We start from the raw sequence: 27,544 nt of genomic DNA on the forward strand, positions 1-27,544 counted from the left end.
TATAAATTACATCACACACAATTGTAATCACAAATGTGTGTCTTATACAATGAAAAACAGCACCTACAGTACAAACAATTTCCACATTATACCATGGCAGACTTAGTACAATATGATTTGCTTATCCAGATGTTGTGGTATAATTGTACCAACATTTTCTGCCTATGTAGAAAAGAAAAATCGTTGGATCACCCTTGGGCGCAGCTGCTACTGGATATCAAACACTTGATGAGGAGACACCACTCCTCCAACAACACATATACTCCACAAGATTTTCAAGTGGACATCCTATAGCGCTCTAAACACACAAATTACACAAAATATACACAGTACTTCCCTAGAAGTTTCAAAAGGGAAGTACTGTGCAACATTTTCTGCCTGTATGCCCTCATTAGACTGGAGTTAGATCCTGTGACAGGACGCTTATGCGCTGTTTGAGGCCTGAACAAACTGTTGCCTGTGTAAGGCGCCTATTGATTTATGTTGTTGTTAACTCATACCATTACTTGACTCTTATGCCTAGAAATAAATGACACAAACACCTTATCTAAAAATAACGACACGGACACCAAATGCGTAATGTTAAAAGGTCATAGTTGTTTATTTAAGTGGTATGACCCCTATTTGTATAAGGGATGGCAAAGAAAGCATCTGAGACCAGCACCAAAACCCAGGTGTTGCCATGGTAGCGACCTTAGCGCAAGCCAATGGCCACACCCTTTCTTGTGGGTACAGCCTGCGCTGTGACGGACATACCGCCCCCTTCTGTTGCATGACGTGGACCTTCCATGAAGGACAAACGCCCCCAGCCGGAGCTGGGGACTCGCCCGCCTTCTTGGCAAAGGGGGGGCAATACCGCACAGAGACCACCTGACACCCCACCTGCTTGCTGGTCGAGAGCGCCTTCTCGCCGATTGTTAACTAAAGCTATGGAAATAGAGAACCAAATTTGGTGGAAATGACTTGATGCCAGGTAGCACAAAGAGAAGGGTAGGGAGGGTGGGGATCCAGACTCAAAGAGGCTCACTTCCTGTCTCTGATCACTGATATAACCCTCTCTGGCTGCCGCCCCCCTGCTACCTGATTGGCAGAACTAACTGCCACTCAACTACTATTTCCATAGGGCTTCACACAGATGCTTCTGCTATACTTGCTTGTGGACAACAAATTCACAGGCTCTTAAATTCCCTCCAGCCTATGCGGCCCTCGCTCTGTCTAAGGCGCCTATTGATTTATGTTGTTGTTAACTCATACCATTACTTGACTCTTATGCCTAGAAATAAATGACACAAACACCTTATCTAAAAATAACAACACGGACACCAACTGCGTAAGGTTAAAAGGTCATAGTTGTTTATTTAAGTGGTATGACCCCTATTTGTATAAGGGATGGCAAAGAAAGCGCCTGAGACCAGCACCAAAACCCGGGTGTTGCCATGGTAGCGACCTTAGCGCCCGCCAATGGCCACACCCCTTCTTGTGGGTACAGCCTGCGCTGTGACGGACATACCGTCCCCTTCTATTGCATGATGTGGACCTTCCATGAAGGACCAACGCCCCCAGCTGGAGCTGGGGACTCGCCCGCCTTCTTGGCAAAGGGGAGCAATACCGCACAGAGACCACCTGACACCCCACCTGCTTGCTGGTCGAGAGCGCCTTCTCACCGATAGTTAACTAAAGCTATGGAAATAGAGAACCAAATTTGGTGGAAAGGCTTGATGCCAGGTAGCACAGAGAGAAGGGTAGGGAGGGTGGGGATCCAGACTCAAAGAGGCTCACTTCCTGTCTCTGATCACTGATATAACCCTCTCTGGCTACCGCCCCCCTGCTACCTGATTGGCAGAACTAACTGCCACTCAACTACTATTTCCATAGGGCTTTACACAGATGCTTCTGCTATACTTGCTTGTGGACAACAAATTCACAGGCTCTTAAATTCCCTCTAGCCTATGCGACCCTCGCTCTGTCTAAGGCGCCTATTGAATTATGTTGTTGTTACTCATACCATTACTTGACTCTTATGCCTAGAAATAAATGACACAAACACCTTATCTAAAAATAACGACACGGACACCAACTGCGTAAGGTTAAAAGGTCATAGTTGTTTATTTAAGTGGTATGACCCCTATTTGTATAAGGGATGGCAAAGAAAGCGCCTGAGACCAGCACCAAAACCCGGGTGTTGCCATGGTAGCGACCTTAGTGCCCGCCAATGGCCACACCCCTTCTTGTGGGTACAGCCTGCGCTGTGATGGACATACCGCCCCCTTCTATTGCATGACGTGGACCTTCCATGAAGGACCAACGCCCCCAGCTGGAGCTGGGGACTCGCCCGCCTTCTTGGCAAAGGGGGGGCAATACCGCACAGAGACCACCTGACACCCCACCTGCTTGCTGGTCGAGAGCGCCTTCTGACAACAGCCTGTGTTACAAAGACCCCACAGGGTCACCACGCGTAACCAGGCCCCGCCATCCTAAACAAATAACAACCTACGCTAAACTAACCTAAACTAGAGAAAATGTCCTCCAAAAACACTGCCATGCCTGAGTCAGAAAGATGTACACCATCCGGCCTGTACAATCCCACAGATTCCTTAACGATAGCAGGATGTCTAACCGCCGTGCCGCACCGAGCCACAACATTCCTAGACACTGCATGGTTCAACTTCCTCCTGGCCCTCTCGATTGCTGACACATTCCGGCAACCCCACCAGTTAATGCGGGGGACTATGTCGGACCACACAATCCTCACACCGGGCCAGAGGTCTGCCAGACGTACCAAGTCTGTCTTAATCTTGATAGTAAGCTCAATGCCCGTCCTCTTGACCAGGTCATTGCCAACTAAGTGAATCACCAGAACATCGGGGCGGCCCCACTTACGGGCTTTGGCAGATAACAGCTCCCAGTGGCGTAAGTTCATCCCAATTGCCCGGAGGCAAGATAAATGTTGGTGCCCCCTCCCCCTAATACAGACACATACACACCTCTGTCCCGCAAAACAATGGGTATGGCCTCACAACCATTTCTTGGCCTCTGAAGGCATTATGAGGAGAAGCAGTGGTGAAAAGCGAGAGAGTGGGGGAGTGTGAGAGAGGGGAGAAAAGGTAAAAGTAAGTGTGAGAAGTGGGGGGGTGTAAGAGAGGGGAGAGTGTGTGAGAGATAGAGAGGGTGAGGGCTGAGCGTAGAAAGGGGTGTGAGAGAGCGTGAAGAGACAGAGTTGAGAGAAAGGGGGGAGAGAGTGTGAGCGGGAATCAAGACAGAGGGGTTAAAGAGAGAGGAGATGGAGAGAGAATTTGAGAGAGAGGAGTGAGAGAGGGGGAAGAGAGCAGAAGAGTGAGTGTGTGAGAGGTGGAGAAGAAAGGGGGATGAGAGATATTGAGAGAAGTGGGGGGGGAGTGAATAAGGTAGATAAGAGAGATAGGGGTGAGAAAAGGAGAGAAGGGTGAGAGTAAGGGAGGGGGGTAAGTGTGAGAGAGGGGAAGAATAGAGGGGAGGTTGAGGGGAGAATGAGTGTGAGAAAGAGGGAGAAAAGAGAGAGGGGGTGGGATTGAGTGTGTAGAAAATAGGGAGAAAGTTAGAGATGGGGGGGAGGAAGTGTGAGAAAAAGGGAAAGAAGAGAGAGCATTGATAGAAGTGTGCAGGGAGCAGCATACAGATCAACATTACCTTCTCTGTGTCACTGGATCCCCTTAAGAATGGGAGTGCACGGGGGGGGGGGGGGGGGGTTGGGTGCCCAATGTCCCACGGAGGTGTTGCAGCTCCCAGTATGTGTCCTGGCTCCCTCCAAGAGTGGTATACGGCCTGCTTCTGTGTGAGGTGATATGCGGGTCGTCTGGCTTTCCACTTTCTCTGTCACTCAACACAAACACACACCTGTTTCACTCAAACATGCACATGCACAGTCACTGTACACTTAACAGACACACACATCTCTGTCACTTAACATCCACAAATCACTAAAAACTCCTGGCACATCCCACATTATTTGCATAAATGTTCCCATTTATTTGGGCTGCAGATAAAGAAAAAATAACCCATACTCACACATATACCTACATAAAGGGGGTCATTCTAATTTGTTCGGATCCACAGTGCGTTCGCATGAGGAATCGATGTGTGTATGCGCTGGCGCATGTGTATCGCCACACTATTCGCCAAGCGCAGGCACCCAAAACTGCGGGCAGGGGTGGCTGCGTATATTCGCACCCAGCATTTTATGGTTGTTCCCATGGTAATCGGCCCGTGACGTGGGTGCCGGGGGTGGACGATTTTCTACGATTGGAAGGGGCCAAGGACAGTAGAGCCAGGTCCGTCATGCTGGCTCTATGATCTGCCACACAAAAGGGGGACAATTAAGCCCTAGTGGCGAAGCCTCGGGGGCCAACTCGCGAAACTTCGCAAACTGAAACCTCGAAAGGGCATCTGCTATGTTGTTATCAACCCCCGGGACATGCCTGGCCCTGAACTGAATGTTATGCCGTAAGCAGAGTAGAACTAAGTGCCTTAGCAGACGCAAAGCCTCGGGGGAGGCCGCCCTCTGATTATTAATGGCATGAACCACCCCAAGGTTATCACACCAGAACACTATGTTCTGGTTAGCTAGCCGGGAGCACCACAGCTCTGCAGAAACTATAATCGGGAAAAGCTCAAGAAGCAGCAGGTTGACCGTGAAACCACGATCAACCCACGACTGAGGCGCACCATTCCCCATGGAAGTACGCCCCAAAACCCGTGGATCCCGCCGCATCAGTGAACAGCTGCAGTTCAACATTAGAGGCGGGGTGGGAAGGCCAGATGAGCTCCCTATTAAACTGCTCGAGAAAAACGGACCAAACTAAAAGGTCGTCCCGCATCTCCCGACATAGTCTGACTGTGTGATGAGGGTGCCTAACCCCCGCCGTGGACCTCTCTAGCTTACGGCAAAACACCCTACCCATCAGGCTAATGCGACAGGCAAAATTAATAGAGCCCAGTAAAGATTGTATGAGCCGTAACCTGACCCTCTTCTTTTGCCTGCATTCACTAATGAGAGACTGCAGTTTGCATACCTTGTCCTCTGGGAGCCGGCAGCAACCTACTGCAGTATCTATCTCAATGCCTAGATAAGACAGAACCGTGGCAGGGCCCTCTGTTTTATCTGCGACAATTGGGACCCCTAAAGACACCATGACCTTGATGGCGGATGCCAGGATGTTTGCACATGTGTCCTGCCCGCCTGGCCCCACAAAGAGAAAATCATCCAAATAATGCGCCGCGCCACTACAGCCTGTGACATCTTGAATGCACCAGTGCAAAAAGGAACTGAATTTCTCAAAGTAGGAGCAGGAGACCGAGCACCCCATGGGCAAACACTTGTCAATAAATATACCCCCGTCCAGATGGAAACCCATGAACCTGAAAGACTCTGGGAGTAGGGGGAGGAGCCTGAAAGCCGACTCTATGTCCAATTTAGCCATAAGGGCCCCACTGCTAAACTCCCGGACCATGCCCAGAACCTCATCAAACAATTGGTAGTGGACGCTACAATATTTCTCTGGGATGGCGTCATTGATGGACGCCCCGTGGGGGTAAGACAGGTGCTGAATCAGTCTATATTTGCCCGGGGTTTTCTTTGGGACCACCCCCAGAGGGGAGAAACACATCCCGGGCAGCGGGTCAGTTTGAAAATGCCCCGCCATCCAGCCAAGCCGGATTTCAGCTTGCACCTTGCCTCTTACCACCTCGGGGAAATCCCTTGCTGACTTAAGATTCCTGTGGGACACCACCGAGACGGATTGGGGAATAGGCAGGCGAAAACGATTGGTGAAACCGAGGCCCAAAAATATAGCGTCGGCCCTGTTTGGGTAGCAAGCCAGCCGGCGTACCAACTCGGCGACAACTATGGGGGACTGGGCCTTACTTACTGCTATTGCTGGGCTCACTCTGCTCAGCGTGGCGACCTGGCGCCTGGCAGGACTTCCCGGGGTGGCCCGCCCCGCAATAACGGCACTCATGACGGAAACGGCATTTTGCGCCTCGGTCACATTTGCCGTCGTTGAATGCAAAGCACTTCCCTTTGCCGCCGGGCTTGGCCCCGGGTTTGCCCCCAGGAAAGGACTTCTTGGTGGCGGGATCTGTGGAGGGCTGGCCCTTGCCTATAACCTCTAACCAAATCTCCACGTGTTTACACCCCATAGGCATGGTTTTGGACCCGTCGTGGTTAAGACGAAACTTTTCATCGTAGTCACACCAGGCAGTGCCCTTGTAGGAAATTAATGTCTCGTTAACTAAGTAAAGATAACGAAGGACATTAGTATGTTCCTCTGGCCTGGTGCTTAGGTAACACGAGGCAAAGACTAAGAACCCTTTGAGCCAATTGTGGAAACTTTTGAAAGCGAGCTCCCCATTACCAGCTGCTTTCTTGGCCTTGTCTAAGTCTTTCTTCATGTCAGTGGTGAGGGAGAAAAGGTCTACAAACTTGCCCTTCCTAATATTATCCCTTATCCGCTTGCGCAACCCGCGTGACACTGCTATGTTGGAGCAATGAACCATGTCCCCCGAGGGAGGAGCCTCGCCAGGTGTATCCTCCTTCCTGTGGCGTTTCTTACCCGCAACCTTTTTTGCTACTGCGCGGGCCACCATCTTTGCAAACTTACACGGGCGCTTGGGGGACCCTGACCCATCGCTGCTAGCAGATGAGTGACCAGAGGACGATTCACAACCAGAAGAATCAGTATGCTCACCACCCATGGATGCTTCCCCTTGATCGGCTGGGGTTGAAACTGGAGGTGCTGGATCGGCAGCCCTGGAAGTCGATCCTACCAGTGGTAACAACAAGGGAAGGCTGCGATGCTCGCCCACTGCAGAGCTCGTGGACACCCGGCGGCTGACCGATGCTGACGCTGTTGGTGTTGCCTGTCTAGCCGCTGGCCTTGCAGTTGGCTCCGCGTCCCGAGAGACCCCTTGCTCCTGACTCCGGGATGACCCCCCAGCTCCGGTATCACGACCAGCACCTGTGGTATGCTCGGGAGACAAAGGTAAAGCATTAATGACTGAGCCGGAAAGTGAAGGCTCCCCCATGTCACTCCTGTGCAGACGCCCTCCCTGCCCGACCCCAGATGAGGCAAATTGGGGTTGAGGTGGGGCAACTGACTGCTGTTGAGCATACGGATGTGAGTACCCCCCTCCGGCGGGAGCCGGCTGCTGGCCGGCCGACCAGTACTGCGCAGGCTGTGGCTGGTAGCCCTGCCAAGGAGGACCATAGGACCCCCCGGCAGCACCACTAGGGTTGGAGAAATATGGGAAGCCAGGGGCCTGGTTCCAGGAGTGCTGCGGTACATACTGCGGTTGCACAGGCGTATAACCCTGTGGCGCATTCACCAGAGGGGATGGGAAAACCCAATACTGTGGGGTCTGTGGAGGGGCTGGCTGCTGAGGGTACTGGTGGTAACCCGGTTGAAACCCTTGTGCCCCGTATGTTTGATGCCCCTGCTGACTGTAACCAGGGCCCCCAAAACCACTGTTGGGGCCCATGCCCTCTGCCGTGTTGGGCAGCCATGGCTGTTGCTGATCCAAACCTGGTGCGTGTGTGTGTGCAGGGGCTTGGCCCTGCATGTGCCCTGCAGGATCACTAGGGCCCGTAAAAAGCAGGGCAGCCTGAGGAGGCCTGTTGGGCACCCTGTTTAAAACTGACTGCATCTGCACGCCCCCCACTGAGTGGATGGCGATGACCGGCCCCTGCGGCAAAGGGATGGCACCCCTGGAGGGGCCCCCTGTTATACGCTGCATTGGGCTGCCTAATGGGGTGGATGCATGCGGTGACCCCCCCCGTATCTCAGGCCTAACAGGGGAGCACGGGGGCCTAGGGACTCTGGGACCCTGTAGGCCTGGTCCAGCCTGGGACATCCCGCTGGTGCTTGGAGCGGAGGCATCGGGAGCTACCCCTGCCTCCCTGACAATGCAGGGGACCCTCTGGGTGCTGAGGTGCTCACTTCCCCTGGGACTGCGTGACTGCGTGCATCGGGGGAGAGGGTCATGCCCGCCACCGGAGCTCCGGGGACGGGGCGAGGAGGGGAGCCTGGCGGGGGGTGACTGTGTAACTGCGCCCAGATGACCCCCGCCCGCTGCCGCATGACGCAGCGGTCGCAAGTGGCCGTGCAGCATCTGCCAGCCAGCGGACATTGCTGCAAATGCAGGTAACAAAAGTAAATCCAAAGAGTATACTTAGCTTCGTTTGTGACTGTTCCCAGCGCTGGATCCAGACTCAAAGAGGCTCACTTCCTGTCTCACTGATCACTGATATAACACTCTCTGGCTGCCGCCCCCCTGCTACCTGATTGGCAGAACTAACTGCCACTCAACTACTATTTCCATAGGGCTTCACACAGATGCTTCTGCTATACTTGCTTGTGGACAACAAATTCACAGGCTCTTAAATTCCCTCCAGCCTATGCGGCCCTCGCTCTGTCTTGTCGTTGCTGGCGTCCTGCAGTTTTCAACACGTCACTGTCAGAGGCATTGCTATATCTCATAACACACTGTTCAGGTACCTGACCCTGGTGATTTAAGGGCTTGAGCCGAATATAGATACCTCTATCTGCTTCCCAAGGCAGGACACAGAGTGCCATTATGTTTGTGTAGCATTCCATCGCATTGCATGCATGTCCAATGTGCTTGGTGCAATTGACTGCACCCACATTCCACTGACACCACCTCACGATACTGTCCATTCCTATTATAACTGACATGGAAGCACAAGTACCAACGTGCTGGTGGTCTGTGATGGCAATCTTAATATCATAAGAGTGTTTGCAGGCTATCCAGCCTCATGTCATTCCTCCTATATCCTCAGCCATTCAGTCCTCTTTGTGGAGTTTAGAGCTGGATTAATGGCAGAGGGCAGTGGCGTAACTATATAATTTGCGCCCCGCCGCCAAAAATTTTCGGCGCCCCCCCCCCTCCCCATACCCATACCTGACAGAGCCGCATCCAGTCTCCCTCAGCTCCGCTGCGCTGCTCCAGTCTCCGCTGCGCTGCTGCCCGGCCGCATCTGTGGTCACTGTCCCGTCACTCGCTCCCGGCGCCGGCTCCTGCTGATAATGAAAAGTGACTGCCAAAACTGTCTGCAATACGGGGGCAGCCATTTTCTAAGTGTCACTTTTCATTATCAGCAGGAGCCGGCGCCGGGAGCGAGTGATGGGACAGTGACCGAAGATGCGGCCGGGCAGCAGCGCAGCGGGTAACTATAGCACCGCAGCCCCCCCGGCGCCCATAGTTACTCTGCGCCTCCCCGCCATGGCGGGGGCTGCGGAGGCCTAGTTACGCCACTGGCAGAGGGCTGGCTACTGGGTAAGTGTGTAATAGTGTGTACAGTGCAATGTGTCACACATAGGGACATTATGCTTAATAGTACGTTGCTAGTTCTGTCAAAATCCTTCATCCCTGTGCAAAAACATGTGCAATGCAGCTGGGTTAGATGTCACTTGTAGTTACATCGATTTGTGTTGGGTGTAATTTCAAAGTGAGATCTATATAGTATTTGAAAAAAAAAAGCAGCCAGTATTTACCCTGCCCATAAATGTAAAAACTCCAGGGGCAAACGCAGGATTTTCAGACGGGGGTTTCCAGAGAGGGGCGGAGCAAAGCACGGAGATGGACACTTAGGTGACCCAGTATATGCTGGGTCAGTGAAAGTATTACAGATAGACCAAATGTATATAAATAATAAAAATAATATACACACACATATATATATATATATATATATACAGTATATATATATATATATATATATATATATATATATATATCTGGAAAGGAAGATAGGAGGAAGCGCTTCATAGTGCAAATATTGTATTTAATAAAAGGCATCAAACGCTCATAAAACCAGAGAAAACAAAAGGTTTGAAAAAGCTGCAGGACGCAGTGAAACGCGTTAGGTGACCTCCCTCAGCCTCTGGACATCGCTGTGAACACTTGCATTCAGTGTGGACACTACCATCCTTTATTTCCCACTGTGGTTTTCTCCAAACGGCGGACACCGTGCTTAGCAACTCCTGGTCAAACCATCTATACCAGTGTGAGTTACCCTAGACACGGAAGCCATAACCCATTGCAGCAACACCAACTGGAATTTCGTTTTGGATACCCTCCGGCGATTGAGACCAAAGGAAACATCTTCTCTCGCCGTCCAATTAGAGGACTGATTCTATCCAAGCGTATTCATCTCCTCCAGTGGCAACTCCATCTAGCCACAGACATCGTGAGGATTCCCAGTTTTGCTACTTCTGTGGGACATCAAATTCGTATCCGGTAATGTGCACTTACCCGGTCTTCAATAAGTGACCCATATATTACACAGACGTGTCCATTGAGGCGAGGACTCATTCACATCCTCCAATTTTATCTCTTTATTATTGGTTTTATTCATTCCAATTTACGTTTATTTCCCCACCTTACCCCTTTATTGTTCATTTGTATTATTGTATTATTTGCATGTACTTTTCACAGTAAAATTGTTACATTTTTACCAATAGGTATCATTCATTGTTTTAAGCGCTGCTCGACTCGCCTAGTGCGTGTCTCCCCTTTTTCTCTCTTTAAAAAGTGGGGAGTGACTACCCCCACACCTGAGCAGCTGCTTTAATTGAGGAATCAGCTCAATTCCAAGTGCCTGACTATTCCTAGTGAATAACCTTTCTCCGTGCTCCTTAATACCCTGGGAATTGTGGTTCTCCAACTTCAAACATATGAAGAAGGCTTGCTAGGGCTTGTAGTTCTACTACAAAAATCCAGTACCTTATGTTTATTCGACAGGAGTGTAGGGAAAGCCCTGGGCTTCATCCCAGACCGGGGGTGCCTTGGAGGGGGGACCCCTTTATTGGGGGGATCTCCACGGGTTGGGATCATTTGGTCTATTGCATTATGGTTGAAAGTCATTAGGTCGAATCCATTAGGTCGACATGCTAAAAGGTCGACATGACTCTAGGTCGACATGGGAAAAGGTCGACATGATTCTTGGTCGAAAGGTCATTAGTTCGACAGGTCATTAGTTCGACAAGGTCATTAGTTCGACATTGTCTATGTCGACATTCACAAGGTCGACAAGGGGTTTTTCACTGTTTTTTTACCTGAATGTCAACACAGTCGACATGGACACAGTTTAAAGTGCACTGCATCCCCTCGCATCGCTCGCTGCGCTCGCGATGCGTCGGGCACGGTGCCTCGCTACGCTCGGCACACTATTTTATTCTCCCACCACGCCCTAGTGGATGGTAGGGCATGAAATACCGCCTGTCGGCACATGTTGGCTCAAAAAACAGTGAAAAACTCCATGTCGACCTTGTGAATGTCGACATAGACAATGTCGAACTAATGACCTTGTCGAACTAATGACCTGTCGAACTAATGACCTTTCGAACTAGAATCATGTCGACCTTTTCCCATGTCGACCTAGAGTCATGTCGACCTTTTAGCATGTCGACCTAATGGATTCGACCTAATGACTGTCGACCATAATGCAGTAGACCAAATGACCGCATCCCATTACATTTTATGGGTTTACCTGAAAATATTAAGCATTACGAGAAATGATGCCTGCGATAGATGATGTCAGAAATGATGTCTGCGATAGATCTCTATATAATAAGAATACAGTGTGTACTTTGTGAGTTTAAAAACGTGGTGCCCCACTGACCAGTAGGCAACAATAAATGTTCTTGGGACATGTAGAGGTCAGACATATACCCCATTGGTGCTCTCTGCGTGCATGCGAGGGAGGGCTGACACTAAGGGGTGCGACAAGATAAAGCAAGGGCTGCCTAGGCATGAGGGCATATAAGGGGAGCTGAAGGCTGTTTAAGCATGAGGCAAGATAAGAGCCCTGACTTAGGGTCAGTAAAAGTTCAGGCAGTGAAAAAACTCTGTTCAGGTTTTTCTGCCTAGTGATAAGGTTGGCAGAAGTAATTAGCCTATCAGGAGTTAAGGGGGAGGGTACATTTTAGCACTACTTAAGCTCTAGGGACCATGTGACCTCCACCTTCTTACCTTTGGAAGTGTGGTATCCTGTGGGTCCTGCGCAGATCTGGTAAGTGCAAAATTTGTTCAAAGCTTTGTTCAAATCTTCTGTATAGTCATGCCTAGGCCAAGACGCTCTGCTCCCCCTCCCCGCCGTTTGGTGGATGCAGCCAGGCCCCTAGCGGGGTACAGGCGGCCCAGGGTAAGAGTGGTGAGCGCTGAGGGCAGTGGAGAAGCCTTGCCTGCCCCCTTGGAGAACACAGCTGAGGGGTTAATATTGTTAGCGGTTCCCCCTTCCCTCTCTCCGGCTCCAGCAGCGTTTGAGGTGGCGTGGCCGGGTATTGATCAGGCTGGGAGCCTTGGGATCTCCCAGCCAGAAACATTGGTGGTGAGTGGGCTGCAGACGGAGGGCTCCCCGGCGGGGAGCGCCTCCACTGCAGAGGCGCAAGACGCGGCGCTGACTAGCGCGCGTCCGGAGCTGACGGCGGGTGACGCGGCAATGACGATGCCGGCGCCACCCGCTGACGGAGATGCCGGGCACGGAGTGCAGGCCTCGGCTCTGGTGAGCGCGAGGCCTGGCGCTCACGCTGGGGCAGGTGCTGGGCTTATTGCGCAGGCCTCGGCTCTAGCGAGCGCGAGGCCTGGAGCTGGGCATCAGGCGTCGGGGACTTCCTCTGGGCCGGCGGAAGCTCGGGGGTCCCCGGCGCTGCAGGGACACAGGCCGGAGCAGGGGGCTGGGGGAGGTGCGCTGTCTTCCCTTGCGGGGAGCAGCGTTGTGTTGCGGGTGAGCACCGCTTTGAGGAATGAGGAGGTGGGGGAGGCTGGGGTTGATGAAGGGAGGGGGATGGCAGTGGATGGCCAGGCAGTCCCAGTGCTGTCGGGAGCAAACATCAGCTCTGCAGGACTAAATGTGTCTGGGTGTCCCATAAACGTTGGTCCTGCACTAGGGGGTTTGAGTAATCTCAGACCCCAGTATATGGTGGGGATGGGGGGAAGTGGCTGGGCTCCCCCCAATTCTGGGGCTAGTCAGGGTTTTTTTGCTGAATCTGGGCCAAGGCTTATGGGTTACAGTCCCATGACAGGGCAAGGGGGTGGTGCACCAGCGCCACCTACAGGTGCAGGGGTGGCAGGAAATGTTTTTTGTGCTAATAGTTCCGTGGTCACTTCAGGACAAATACAGGGATCTGCATCAAGTGGTTACCCGGGTTTTCCCTCAGTGGGGGGGATTATGTCATCAGCAGCCTGGCAGGGGGCTCATTCCCTCTCAATGCCACAGGGCCCCCCGATGTCGGGTTGGCAAGGGCAGTGGGCGCCCAATAGCTCCCCTTATTTTCAGTCCCCCATGGGGGGTGGCGGGCAAGGTGTGGTGTCCCAGGGAGCTCCCTGGAGACCTGTGTTTTCCACGGGTTATGGTTTTCAGCATGGAGGAGGGTATCAGTCGGGGACATCGGGCCAACACATGTGGGGGCCCATGGTTCCGCATGGGTACAGCTCACCCAGTTCAGCAGGCTATGTTTGGGAGCAAGGGGCAAGGTTTTCGGGGTATTGGCAGCCTCAACTGGGTCAAGGTTACGGAATTTCTCCCGGGGCAGGTGCGGTTGGGTACCCCCAGACCCCTCGGGGATACGGGAACCCGCCAAGGTTTGTTATTCCACAGAGGGTTCCGCCTTCAGGTGCGGTTGAAGTGGTTCCCCCTACCACGGCGGTAGCTCCGGCATCCGCCGGGGCCGGGGGGGATAGTGTTTTTTCTTCTCCCCCCCCCCCCTCTCTTGTTGTGTCTTCGCAGGTTAGGGCGGTTGCAGCTACAGGTTCAACATCCAGGAGAAGAAGTCGGGAGGTCAGGGTCGAGCAGAGGACAGCCCCTGAAACGTCTGCAGCAGTTTCCGGGTCGGCCGTTGCGGCTGACGAAGCTCCAGGGACATCGGGCACGGGTGAGTGTGTGGGTCATTCATCTTGTGATTCTACTGACAGCGACACCAGTAGTGTGGGGTCGGATTCCCCTCGGCGCCCGCGTAAGTTAGCCAGGATGATTGCGCGTCAGGTTGCTAAGGTTACCACAAAAGACAAGCCTGTGGGTTCAAGCGCTGCTCCTCCTCCTGCGGAGCCACCCCTGTTCACCGAAATGGTTCACTGTGCGAACACAGCGGTCACCAGGGGCATCCGTAAGAGGATGAGGGAAAAGATTAGAAAAGGGAAATATGTGGATATTTTTACACTGACTGATGATATGAAGCAGGCTTTTGAGAAGGCGAAAAAGGCCGATGGAATAGGGGAGAATGCTTTTAAAAATTTTCACCAGTGGCTGAAAGGGTTTTTAGTTTTTGCAGCCTGCTATGCTGAGACAAGGGTGGCAGAATACCCCAATCTTATAAAATATTTGTTTTTGGTACATGAGATGTATTTAAAGACAAAGGGGTATTCCTGGCGGGAGTATGATGAAAAGTTTCGTCGCAAGCACGACGGGAACGGGGTGTTGCCCATGGGGTTTAAGGACGTGGAGGTCTGGTTGGAGGTTACCCAGCAGACCAGGCCTCTGGGTGAAGCTTCGGGGAAAAAGGTGGCGGTGGCGCCCGTTCAATCCCCCAAGGTAGCGGGCAAGGGCAAGTGTTTCGCTTATAATGAGGGAAAATGCGACAGGGGGGCGAATTGTCGTTTTCGCCACTCCTGCAGAGTGTGCGGGTCCAGTCACCCAGCAAAGGATTGCACCGCAGCCCCATCTTCCAAGGCAGGTGATGCCAGTGATGCCGCTGGAAGTCACAAGTAAGGCCCCTTCCCCTATAGTGGTGGTAGAGTTAGGCAGGTGGCTTAGGAGCTACCCAGATCGAGAGGCTGCCAAGTTTTTGTTGAATGGTTTTCGCTCGGGTTTTCAGTTGCCGATAGAAGGTTCTGTGCATGTTGTTTCGGTTAGGAACTTAAAATCGGCCAGGGATTTTCCTCTCATTGTCCGCCAGAAAGTGGACGCGGAAATAGCATTAGGGCGTATGTGCGGTCCATATGCGGTTCCGCCAATACAGGGTTTATGTATTTCTCCGGTAGGTGTTGTACCCAAGAGTACCCCGGGAAAGTTTAGGTTGATCCAACACCTATCTCACCCCCACGGTGGGTCAGTTAATGATGCCATACCGGAGGAACTGTGCAGGGTTAGGTACCAGCTGTTCGAGGAGGCCTTGGAGTTAGTGAGAGGCTGTGGCCGCAATGCGTTGTTAGCAAAGGTAGATGTTGAAGCCGCTTTTCGGTTGTTACCAATACACCCGGATTCCTTGCGGTTCCTGGGTTTCAAGTTGGGTAGCGAGTTTTTTGTGGATAGATGTCTACCTATGGGGTGCTCGGTTTCTTGTGCTTATTTTGAGAGGTTTAGTTGTTTTTTGCATTGGTGCATTCAGTCGGCTTCAGGGCATCAGGGTATTGCTCATTACCTGGATGATTTCCTTTTTGTGGGTCAAGGCGGGAGCAAAGTTTGCCAGAGGTTATTGGAGGTTACAGAGAGAGTTTTTGGAGCATTAGGGGTTCCCATAGCGGAAGGGAAAACAGAGGGTCCAACCCATTGCCTAAGCTATCTGGGAATCGAAATTGATTCCCAGGCGGGATGCTGCCGTCTCCCGGCGGACAAGGTTCAGAAGCTGTTGGGTCTCATTGAAGACTGCCTGGGTAAGCGGAAAGTGCGGTTAAAGCAGGTGCAGTCGTTATTGGGATCTTTCAATTTTGCGTGCAGGATCATACCAATGGGACGTGTTTTTTGTCGCAAATTGGAACGCGCAACAGCTGGTGTGGCGCGGCTCCATCATTCAGTTTATCTTTCAAGGGAAATCAGGGAGGATTTAAAGGTTTGGGCTTCGTTTTTGGTTTCTTTTAACAGGGTAGTTTTGTGGCCTGCCCCTCCTTGTTACAACAGTGCGTTGCAGTTGTTTACGGATGCGTCGGGTAGTTGTGGGTTTGGAGCATTTTTCAGGTTGGAGTGGTGTGTTTCGGGCTGGCCAAAGTCCTGGGTGGATAGGGGCTTTACCAGGAACCTGTTGTTATTGGAATTGTTTCCTATTGTGGTGTCTCTGGTGTTGTGGGCCCGCGATTTGGCTGATAGGCAGGTGGTTTTTAGGTGCGACAACATGGGGGTAGTACACGCGATTAATAATCAGAGGAGTTCATGCCCGTTCACCTTGCGGCTGCTCAGGCATCTAGTATTGCAGTGTTTGCGTTTTAATATTAATTTCTCTGCCAGCCATGTGCCGGGCATAGATAATAACATTGCGGATGCATTGTCCCGTTTCCAATGGGAGAGGTTTCGGGAATTGGTACCCGGGGCGTCTCCTGTGGGTTTGACATGCCCGCCTTATATCTGGCAGATTATCGAACCGGGTTAGTGGGCCATGTCGATTGCCCTTGCGGGCATAGCCTTTCATTCTAGGCTGCGGGGTCAGGAGGACCCCACTCGGTCCTTTGTGTTGGCTAAGGCCATGAAAGGGGTGGGCAACGTCCAAATAGGTAGAGGCAGCATTGTTATGCAGGTTGGTTAAGTCCAAAACAGATCAACTGGGGAAGGGGCGCTGGATCACACTGCAGGCGCAAAGCGTTAAAGATATCTGCCCGCTCAGCTTGGCGCAAGCTTATTTAGGAATCCGCCCTGCGGGGATTCAAGGGCAGTTTTTGTTGCATCCAGATGGGAGTTCAATGTCAAAGTTTCAATTTGCTGCAGTTTTACAGTGTTTAGAGGTGCTGGGACTAAGGCCCCAGGAGTATGGGACCCATTCCTTTCGGATTGGGTCGGCTACACAGGCGGCGGCGTCCGGATCGTCGGTAAGTGAGATCCGGGCGCTAGGCCGGTGGAAGTCAAATGCATACAAGTCTTAGGTTCGTTTAGATAAGTTGTAGATGCGCCTGTTGCGCCAACCCTAAAACGAAGTTTACTGTCGGTTTTGGAACGGCAGCGTTCCGGAATCGATGGTGTGAAGGTTGCTTTTACTTTTTCCTCCACGGGGGCCTTAATTCAATTGGCAAAACTGGTCCACGGGAGGTTTTTTAAGTTTTCTCCTTCACATGGGTTGATTTTGTATCAAGTTGTGTTTTAAGAATAAGATACTGATGTTAGGGAATCTCCTTAATTTTTCAGTTTCAACGGATTCATCAGGACAAATATGGCTCATCGGCCATTCTTTTATTTATTGGGCCGGTAGGCATCCAATGGCGAGAAGGTCACATGATTATCTTGGTGATAGGCAGGTCAGGTGGATAGGAGTCCGGGGTCTGCGTTGGGTCGAGTTCCTGAAAGTGCTCATGAGGCATGAGAGGAACTGGGGCAGGCCTGAGTGGCTGGTTATTCATCTCGGTGGTAATGATCTGGGTATTACCAAAGGGATTGACTTGATTCTAAGTATCAAGGCGGATCTGGTAGCGTTGAGGGCACACTGGCCTAATGTTAAGGTGGTGTGGTCGGAGATAATTCCCAGGTTTCATTGGCGGGGTGCTGTTAGGATCTCCGCCATTGAAAAGGCTCGCAAGAAGGTAAACTCCGCAATAGGAGTTTTTGTGAGAGCCATGGGGGGAATTGTCGTCAAACATCCTTCACTGGTTCTGGACAGTGTGAGGTTTTATCGCGAGGATGGGGTGCATCTTTCCCCTGCGGGAAATTGCATCTTCTTGGAGGATATTTTTAGAGTTTGGGCATGAGTATTCGGGTTAATGGCCTTTTCGGGTTCTTTCCTGGGGATGGCGGTGGAGGTTGCCTTGAGGCAACCTTGTTGTGGCGGAAAGTCGCTACCAGCCAGCGGTCAAAGGGGGGCATAAGCGGTCATCGTGGGACACCACCCCTTTCGTAGGACGGCGAGTGGTCCTCGCCATGCGGGTGGACAAGGGGCGTTCCCTTGCGGGACCGCCCATTTTTTGCTCTGCCAGGTTAAGGGGTGGTGGGATCCTCACGATGCAGGTTGTGCCAGTTAGGAGGCGGTGGTGAACCCCTCCTTAAGTTTAAGTCACGTGTTTCAAGTTGACTGGGCTGGCGTGTGGTAGCGACTAAGAATTTTTGCCATCCTCCATCTTTAGTTTAACGTTAGGGACTTGATCTTTATGATCCCAAAAATTCCAAATTTAAAATTCTAGTTTAGCTTAACAAGGTCTTCAATAAATAATTCCTTTGACCTTTTTAAACGTAATTCTGGTGTCTGAGTCTTTATTTTGTCTGCGTGATTTATTTGAGTCAGTCTCAATTATTTTAAGTTAGAGGTTTTGCACTTATGGTTAAGTAAAGGTTAATTAAGTCATGGGCTACTTAGGGGAGCTGAAGGCTGTTTAAGCATGAGGCAAGATAAGAGCCCTGACTTAGGGTCAGTAAAAGTTCAGGCAGTGAAAAAACTCTGTTCAGGTTTTTCTGCCTAGTGATAAGGTTGGCAGAAGTAATTAGCCTATCAGGAGTTAAGGGGGAGGGTACATTTTAGCACTACTTAAGCTCTAGGGACCATGTGACCTCCACCTTCTTACCTTTGGAAGCCCTCCCGCCCTCCCTATTTTAGCATTCAACGGTGGGATGGTTATTCCCTCAGAGTGCTGGTACGCTTGGTCTTTTTAAGCAATTTTTTGTGGTGGCTTTTCAGCCAAAATGGCGGAAAGTCGCTACCAGCCAGCGGTCAAAGGGGGGCATAAGCGGTCATCGTGGGACACCACCCCTTTCGTAGGACGGCGAGTGGTCCTCGCCATGCGGGTGGACAAGGGGCGTTCCCTTGCGGGACCGCCCATTTTTTGCTCTGCCAGGTTAAGGGGTGGTGGGATCCTCACGATGCAGGTTGTGCCAGTTAGGAGGCGGTGGTGAACCCCTCCTTAAGTTTAAGTCACGTGTTTCAAGTTGACTGGGCTGGCGTGTGGTAGCGACTAAGAATTTTTGCCATCCTCCATCTTTAGTTTAACGTTAGGGACTTGATCTTTATGATCCCAAAAATTCCAAATTTAAAATTCTAGTTTAGCTTAACAAGGTCTTCAATAAATAATTCCTTTGACCTTTTTAAACGTAATTCTGGTGTCTGAGTCTTTATTTTGTCTGCGTGATTTATTTGAGTCAGTCTCAATTATTTTAAGTTAGAGGTTTTGCACTTATGGTTAAGTAAAGGTTAATTAAGTCATGGGCTACTTAGAGCCTGAAAAGTTTGTGATTGGTATGTAAAAAGTAGTTGAAGAATTTCTCTTACCCATACAATCCAGGGTTGTTAGGTGTAGCCAATCAGGTGAACAGGGGCGGTAGCTACGACAGGGGTATATACAGGGACTGGCTGGCAACTTTTAGCCTAGGGGGCAAGTCCAAAGCACTGGCCCATACCCCCCATCATTCTGGAAAGCTGAATGCTTGTGCGTGTTGTTGGCGCTCAGAAAAATTAGGCGTGTGGCCTATCATAAGGGGGCGTGGCCTGTACCTTGATTGTATTTTGTACCTGCAGATTGCACATTGTGATGCTAATTACACATTATGCCGCACACCTTGATGCCCATTGAACCCCATACTGTGATGGCAATAACCCAATGCTCCCCACACCGTAATGCCCATTACGCCCCATACCATGATGTCCATTACACCGCACAATGTGATGTCCACAGTGCCAGATTTGCCCCCACAGTGCCAGATATTCCGCCACAGTGCCAAATACACATATGCCCCCACAGTGCCAGATATGCCCCCACAGTGCCAGAGACACATATGCCCCCACAGTGCCAGAGACACATATGCCCCCACAGTGCCAGAGACACATATGCCCCCACAGTGCCAGAGACACTTATGCCCCCACAGTGCCAGATATTCTCCCACAGTGCCAGATACACATATGCCCCCACAGTGGCAGATATGCCCCCACAGTGCCAGAGACACATATGCCCCCACAGTGCCAGAGACACATATGCCCCCACAGTGCCAGAGAAACATAATATGCCCCAACAGTGCCAGATACACATATGCCCCCACAGTGCCAGATATGCCCCCACAGTGCCAGAGACACATATGCCCCACAGTGCCAGGTATGCCCCCACAGTGACAGATACACATATGCCCCCACAGTACCAGATATTCCCCCACAGTGCCAGATACACATATGCCCCCACAGTGCCAGAGATGCCCCCACAGTGACAGAGATGCCCCCACAGCGCCAGGGGGCGACACACATGCCCCCACAGTGCCAGAGATGCCCCCACAGTGCCAGAGACGACACACATGCCCCCACAGTGCCAGAGACGACACACATGCCCCCACAGAGCCAGAGACGACACACATGCCCCCACAGTGCCAGAGACGACATACATGCCCCCACCAGCAACTCACCATTGTTGCTGGGCTGGGGGGTCCGGGACAGACAGCCCTCCTACTCCCCTGGGCCGCTTAGCCAGTCACTGGCTGCTAGCCGCGCTGGATCATCATCCACCTCCTCCAGGCCGCCCTCCTGCGCTGGCCGCGGCTTCCAGAGCACGGCCGCGGCTACAGGAAGATGGCCGCCGGCCTCCTGCACTGAGGACATGTCAGGCCGTGTTCTGGAAGCCGCGGCCAGCGCAGGAGGGCTGCCTGTGCCTGGAGGAGGTGGATGGTGACCAGCGTGGCCCGCAGCCAGTGACTGGCTAAGCGGCCCGGGGGTCACATGGCACCCTGACCCCCGGCCCAGCCCGCCCCTGGGTATATAGGTGGTAGTCAGGTGATTCCTCTTCCTCTTGAGTCTGGATTTTCTTTACTGGATCAACTTCGCATCGCTGCTGCAGGAGACTGTAAAACAAAAGTTAAGTAATTATTTCATTGTTTGAATATCTCCTTCTCCCCTAGCAGCTATGCACCACTCCCTCCGATCTGCCCCCCCCCCTCCCCGCTGGCTGTCCGAGTCTGCCCGGCCACTGTCTGCAGCACGAGGTGGCGGTAAACGGGCACCACAGCCTGTTCCAGTGGTTACCGCCATCCCTATGCGGTCATCTCCCCGGCCGGGCTCTCCCTCCTCTCCCCCTCCATCATCAGCGGCGAGCGCATCGGGCGCATCACCACCCTGCTCGCCACTGGGTTTATCCGGGTCCTTCCGGGCGGCGCATGTGCCGAGCGGGGCGTGGGGACGGGGGGCTGTGCAACCGTGTGCACCCCCCGCGCCCCGCTCGGTGCATGCGCTGCCCGGAAGGACCCGGATATATCCAGAGGCGAGCAGGGCGGGGTCACACGGTTCGCCCGGCTATGCTGGGGGTCCCCCTCACATTACAGCACCTACTGCCCCCCTCCCCAGCCACCTCGCGGCAGGACAAAAACGCGCCCGAGCGGTGGCTGGGAGGTCCCATGAGCCGCCCAGGAGTTCAACTCCGGCGGCAGGGCCATATCCCTCCACACCAGGGGGGTCTGATATTCCAGTAATAGAAGGGGGCCAGGTCGCCTAGGTATGAGGGCGGCCTGGATCCCCTCCAGGGCATCCTGGCTGCAGGGCATGGAGCTCTGGCCATTTTTCATCACTGCTATCCCAGGGCCCTATTAGCCTGCACATGGGGGGTTACCTGCCTAGCCAGGGCACCTCCGCTACCCACTTTCCCCTGGGAGGGACTGGTCACCATCCCCTCCCACAACTTCCCCCTCCGGGGTTGGGGGGTCCTCGGGCTGGGTATGCACATCAGGGGTTTTACCAGGGGCCCCCTTCCCGGTTTCCCCCTGTGTTTCCGCCACTCCCAGGGCAGCAGTTGCCCCAGCAGTGGCCCTATTACCCTCAGCCAGCGCAGGGCCCTAACATGCCCTACGCATACCAGCAGTACCTGGGGTACCCCCACACTGCGGGTCAGGGCCAGACAGGTTTACAGGCCACGGGCATGGGTGGGCATTATCCCGGCCACTACGTCCAGGGCTGGGTGGGACCCCAACACCTCCGCCCATCCTAGCAACCGCCCCCCCCCCCCCCCTGGGGGTTTCCACCTTCCTGCCCAGCTGGCTCCCAGCCCGCATTACTCGCAGACCCCTGCTGTGAGCAATCCCACCTTGTCTAGGGCCCCGGATACACTGCCCCAGGGGGAGGTTGGGTTTACTGGGGTTACCAGTGCTTCGCTAACCTTTGCTACTCTCACCAAGGTTTCTGCAATGACAGCGAGCGGCTACTGAGACTTAGCATCGGTCCAGCGACACCAGCATCGAGGCAACAGGGCCGAAGTGCACCCGCGGCAACGGCTTCAGCAGCAGACGTCGGGTTGGGCGTCCCACCAGCTGCTGCAGGAACGTCTCAGGAGATCAAAGCTATCGATGTGGATGGCATTCCGGGAAATGGTGAGCAGGATGATGATGATACTTCTTGTTCCACTTCTGGTCATTCCTCTGATAGCAGCGATGGGTCGGGGACCAGTAGACGCCCCCGTAAATTAGCAAGGCTTGTAGCGCATGCGGTAGCAAAGAAGGTGGGGGGTCGCAAACAGGTCAGCAAGGTCAAGCCCGCAGCCGACTCACAGCCCCCCTCCGATATGGTTCATTGCAGCAACACCGCAGTATCCCGCGGCCTGCGGAAGGACATCAGGAGTAAGATCGCTAAGGGGAAGTTCGTGGACATTTTCACATTGACGATATGAAAACGGAACAGGAAAAAGCCAAAAAAGCAGCCGGTGCTGGTGAAAACCCTTACCGGAGCTTTCACCACTGGTTAAAGGGGTACCTCATATTTGCATCTTGTTATCTCGACACCAGGCCCGAGGAACACAATAATGTTCTGAGGTACATTTTCCTTGTAAATGAGACGTTTCTCGCTTACAAAGGCACGGCGTAGAGGGATTACGACGACAAGTTTTGTCTCACCCAAGACGGATCCCGGTTTATGCCCATGGGTTTAAAGCACGTGGAGATATGGTTAGAGGTAATAGGTAAAGGCCAAGCGAGTTCGGAGCCACACCCCAAGAAACCATTTCTCCCCGACAAGAAAGGTGCTAAGCCAGCTGCTAAAGGCAAATGCTTCGCATTTAATGATTCGAAGTGCGATAGAGGCGCCAAATGCCGTTTTCCCCACGAATGCTGGAATTGCGGTGCCAATCACCCCACCAAGTCCTGTAAGGCCACCGCCGCAGGTGACTCCAATCCTAGCTCTAAGTAAAGCCCCATCTCCCATAGTCTTGGAGGAGTTAGAACCCCGTTTGCGTTCCTACCCTAACAGGGATGACTCGTTGTTTTTGTTACATGGTTTTAGTTATGGGTTTAGTTTACCGATCCCCGATTCTGTCAAGGGAGTGTCCCACAGGAACCTGAAATCGGCAGTGGATTTCCCCGAGGTGGTAAGACAGAAAGTGCAGGCCAAGGTGGCGCTGGGCAGGATGGTCGGCCCATTCACCTCTGAGCCGTTAGCCAACATGTGCTTCTCGCCCTTGGGAGTCGTTGCCAGGAAGGCCCTGGGTAAATACCGGCTGATTCAGCACCTGTCTTATTCTCACGGGTCATCCATTAACGATGCCATTCCTGACGAGGTTTGCAGCGTACGTTATCAACTTTTTAATGAAGTACTCTGTTTGGTCCGCAGTTTTGGCCAGGGCGCCCTTATGGCTAAGCTGGACATTGAGTCCGCCTTTTGCCTACTCCCATTGCACCCTAAATCGTTCAGGTTCATGGGTTTTCGTTTAGACAGGGGCATTTTCATTGATAAATGTTTACCCATGGGTTGCTCTGTCTCTTGCTCCTATTTCGAGAAGTTTAGCACTTTCCTACATTGGTGCGTCCAGGATGTCACAGGGTGCCCAGGGGTGGCACATTACCTGGACGATTTTCTCTTTGAAAGACCTAGAGACAGTAGCACCTGTGCTTTCCTATTATTCTCGGAAACCATGTTATTTCAGACACTCGGAGTACCAGTTGCCGACGACAAGACCGAGGGTCCCACTTGCGTGACATCTTACCTAGGCATCGAGATTGACACCGCCGCCGGCTGCTGTCGCTGTCGTCAGTGACTCCATGACACTGTTGGCAACATGGCGGCAGGCATTTCCAATGTAATTTAGAAAACAACGGTTGTTTCCAATTTCTATTGCATCTTCCATGCTAGCCTACTCTCCCGGAATGGCAAAAAGGCTTATAACAGACAGGTGCTGCTCCCTTTCCAGCTTAAAACCACAGTCCTTTAGCAATCAATTTCACTTCTCCTGTGCTTCATGTAATTTCACTGTCTCAACACCCTTCTTGAGAAACACATAAAGCATGTGGTAGGTATCTCTTTGTGGTTGATGTCTTCTGTAAGCAGCAATGGTTGCTTGTTCTGGTAGATTAGGTAAATTATCTGTAACTTCTCTATAAAGCTTCTGTCCACATTTCTTTGGAAATCTATTCAATTTCAACTTTGAAGCAATCTATGTAACAGTTTACAAGCTTAAGTCTTTATCGGATAGAAGAACATGGAGTCTGATTTACTGGTATGCAAACCTGCTTTCCATTTGCACATGTGAAGGATCTGTACTGAGCATGTGCAGATCAGTGTCTGTGGTGACGTCCGCATGTTCCCTGAACTGTAACATAATTGACATGATGCAGCCATTTGGGGGACAGGACTGGAGGCGCTAGTCTGCATTCCCAAAAATGGGGGTGTGTACCCCATTCTGCCAATGACAGGTGCTGTAGGTGTCACTCACCCCAGAAGTATGATTTTCCTGGCCATGTGAAGGGATACCAAGATGGCTAATGTTCGCTCTGGTGATCTAATGCTGTGACTGCTGCTGCAGCAGAAGTAAACTTATTTGTATCATTAACAGTATTCTAGGGATTCATTTACTAAAGATTCTAGAAATGAAAATATGCTATGTCTTCTCTTGAATCCTGACTGGATTGGATCATAAATATCATGGTTTGACAGGCGGGTTTCTAGTTAAGTTGAAACCACTTTCTCAATAAACCTCCCTAGAAAAGAAAGGATTGAAACTGGTTTGTAGTTGGTCATGCAGTCGGGGTCTAAATTAGGCATTTTGAGAAGTAGTCTGACAATTGCTTCTTCCTTTAGTGGTCCATGAAAAATGCCTGTCTATAGTGACCAATGAAGTATCTTTGCAAATACAGGTCCAATAATGTCCATACACCTTCTTAGACGCTTAGTTGAAGCAGGGTCCAGATCACAGGTAGTGGGACACAACCTTTGGGTCATATCATTAATGTCTTTTCTATCCATTTGGTCAACACTGATCCCTGAAGACAGCTTACATTGGTATGTCTGGGAGATTGGCAATCCTTTGATGACAAAGTTTGAATTCCAGTGGCCCATTTGTTTGCACATGCGCATTCCTGCGCATGTGCTAGGTGGGTGCGGCCACAGCGAACAGATTGTTTGCTAGTTGCAAGCACCCAACCTTGCGGGTGGGGGCGGGGCAGGGGACACTGGGTGTTCCCATAGTAATCACCCGGTGACATGGGCACCGGGGGCATGCAGCTGACATCACTGGATGTCAGCTGCCCGCCCACTTCCTTCAGCATGTGCATGCACATCTAAGATTGCTCTGAGCAACCTTAGATGTGTGTGTACATTCCAAATCATTTGATGGTCATGACTATCGAATGATGTGGGTGTTCCCCCGCAGGCTGCAAATGGATGTTTATGTAAAACACCATTCACAGCCAGTGTGTGCGAACATACACTGTGAATGGGTGGTGGCCTACATTCGCAAGGAGGGGTTTGGTGGACTCGCTAGGCTCCGAATTCGCAGCCCTGCACATCAACCAGAATAAACCTCTTTATCTGCAAAGATTTTTTTAAACTCATTGCATCTTGACTGGCAGAGGGTCTCAGGCTGCAGGCATGATTTGCATGGTTTGCAAAGCATCTCCACTGTGCGGAAAAGATGAGCTGGCCTATTTTTTTGCTGCTTTGATCTCTTGTGAAAGGAACTCTGTCTTCTTGCTGGTGATTGTTGATCAATACTCTACAATAAGCTTAATTAGTTTTAACTTAACGGGGGAAATTTATTAAGATCAGGAAATATAGCCGATGATGGGTATGAATTAATATACGACTGGCATCGCCCATGTTTTTGGGAAAACACAATTCAAAAATAGGGCCAATTTACTTATATGCCGTATGTACCGATTCATATTTCCCTGATGGCATAGGTAGTCATATGCCACCGTAATCGTATTTGGTGGTCATAGACAAACTACCGCTAAATATAAATACAAATTGGCTGCCTGCACCGATCAGTGTAAAAGAATAGTACAAATAAATAAAAATAAAAATTAAATTCCCCCCTCCCCCCCAGAGCCGTAATCAGATGGTACTGGTTCTCAAAATATTCACGGGGCAAAACATGTAGGGGATCCTGGGATTTTTAAAACCAGCACCAGGCTCAAGGGTCAGTCCTGGTTCCCAAAATATGGGAGACAAAAGTATTAAGCCCCCCCCCCCCCCCCCCCCTCCGTATTTTGAGAACCATCTCCGGGCCCAACCAGCGAGCAAGGTAATGTCACAGCTGGGGTAAACTATATTAGTTGCCTTAGCCAAGGCATTAACCCCCTGACTGGTCAGCCCAGGCAGGGACCCTGGGGAGTAGGGACCCCCCCCCCAATGAAGGGGTCCCCCGTCTAGGGTTAACCCTGCCTTGGCTGAAGCATGGGGCTGTCCCTGGTACCCCAGGGTAGTGGGCACCGGGCTGATGGCATTTGTGTAAGAAATAGATCTAACTATTTGGTTCTGCTTTGGAAATATGAGTGCCAGCAAGCCTCCCTTGCATATTGGGACTTGAAGAACCACAAGTTCCAGCATTCGGGGCATTACCGGCCATGCTGGGACTCTTAGGCCCTTATTCTGGTTTACTTGCAGAGGCAAATTCCTTCTCAAATGGACAAAACCATGTGCACTGCTGGTGGGGCAGATGTAACTTGTTGTCACTACAGTCAAGTATTTTAGAGATACCTGCTTGTGAAATCCTGCTGGTTCTGCTCTGTCTCATGCTGCTGACAGCTCTGTGTTAGTTTGAACACTGCAGGCTAATTACAGCACCTGGGTGAGTCCATGCTGCCAGGCAGTTCTGTGTAACCTGACCATTGCTTATTGATTAAAGCACCTGAGTGAGAGACATGCTCAGCCCTCATTGATTGAGGCACCTGTGAGAATCCAGTTCCTTGTGCTTCCTATAAAAGGCAGCCTCTGGCAGACAGACTCTGCCAGAGTATAGGTTCACTAACCTGCTCCAGCGTTCCCAGTGCTTGGTCTGATATCCTCTGTTTCCAGTCTATGAATCCAGCTATTCTCCTGACTATGAACCTCCAGTACCATGTCTAGTGATTTCCATTGTATGACCTCAGCTATCCTGGTGACTATTCTACGGTCGGCTCCCTGTGTACTGCATCCGTGACATCCTGTGTATGACCTTGGCTTGTTCTGTGACCATTCTCCTGCCTGCTCCCTGTGTCCTGTGTCCCTGTGATTCCCAGTGTATGACCCGGCTAGTACTCTTGCTCAAGCCTGCTCCTTCATTACCTGTATCTGTCTGCAAGTTCCTGACTCGGCTAGTCTGACCAGGAGCATTCCAGAGCTTACCCTGCCTTATGCCCATTGTTTACCAGCATGATGTGGGAAACCTGATCAGGGGACCGCGACCGGTGTACCGAGTGCAGCGAAGCCCAAATCCCGCT

The sequence above is a fragment of the Crinia signifera genome, chromosome 9 (genome assembly GCF_055691185.1).
Source record: "Crinia signifera chromosome 9, ASM5569118v1, whole genome shotgun sequence".
In the NCBI taxonomy this organism is placed as follows: Eukaryota; Metazoa; Chordata; class Amphibia; order Anura; family Myobatrachidae; genus Crinia; species Crinia signifera.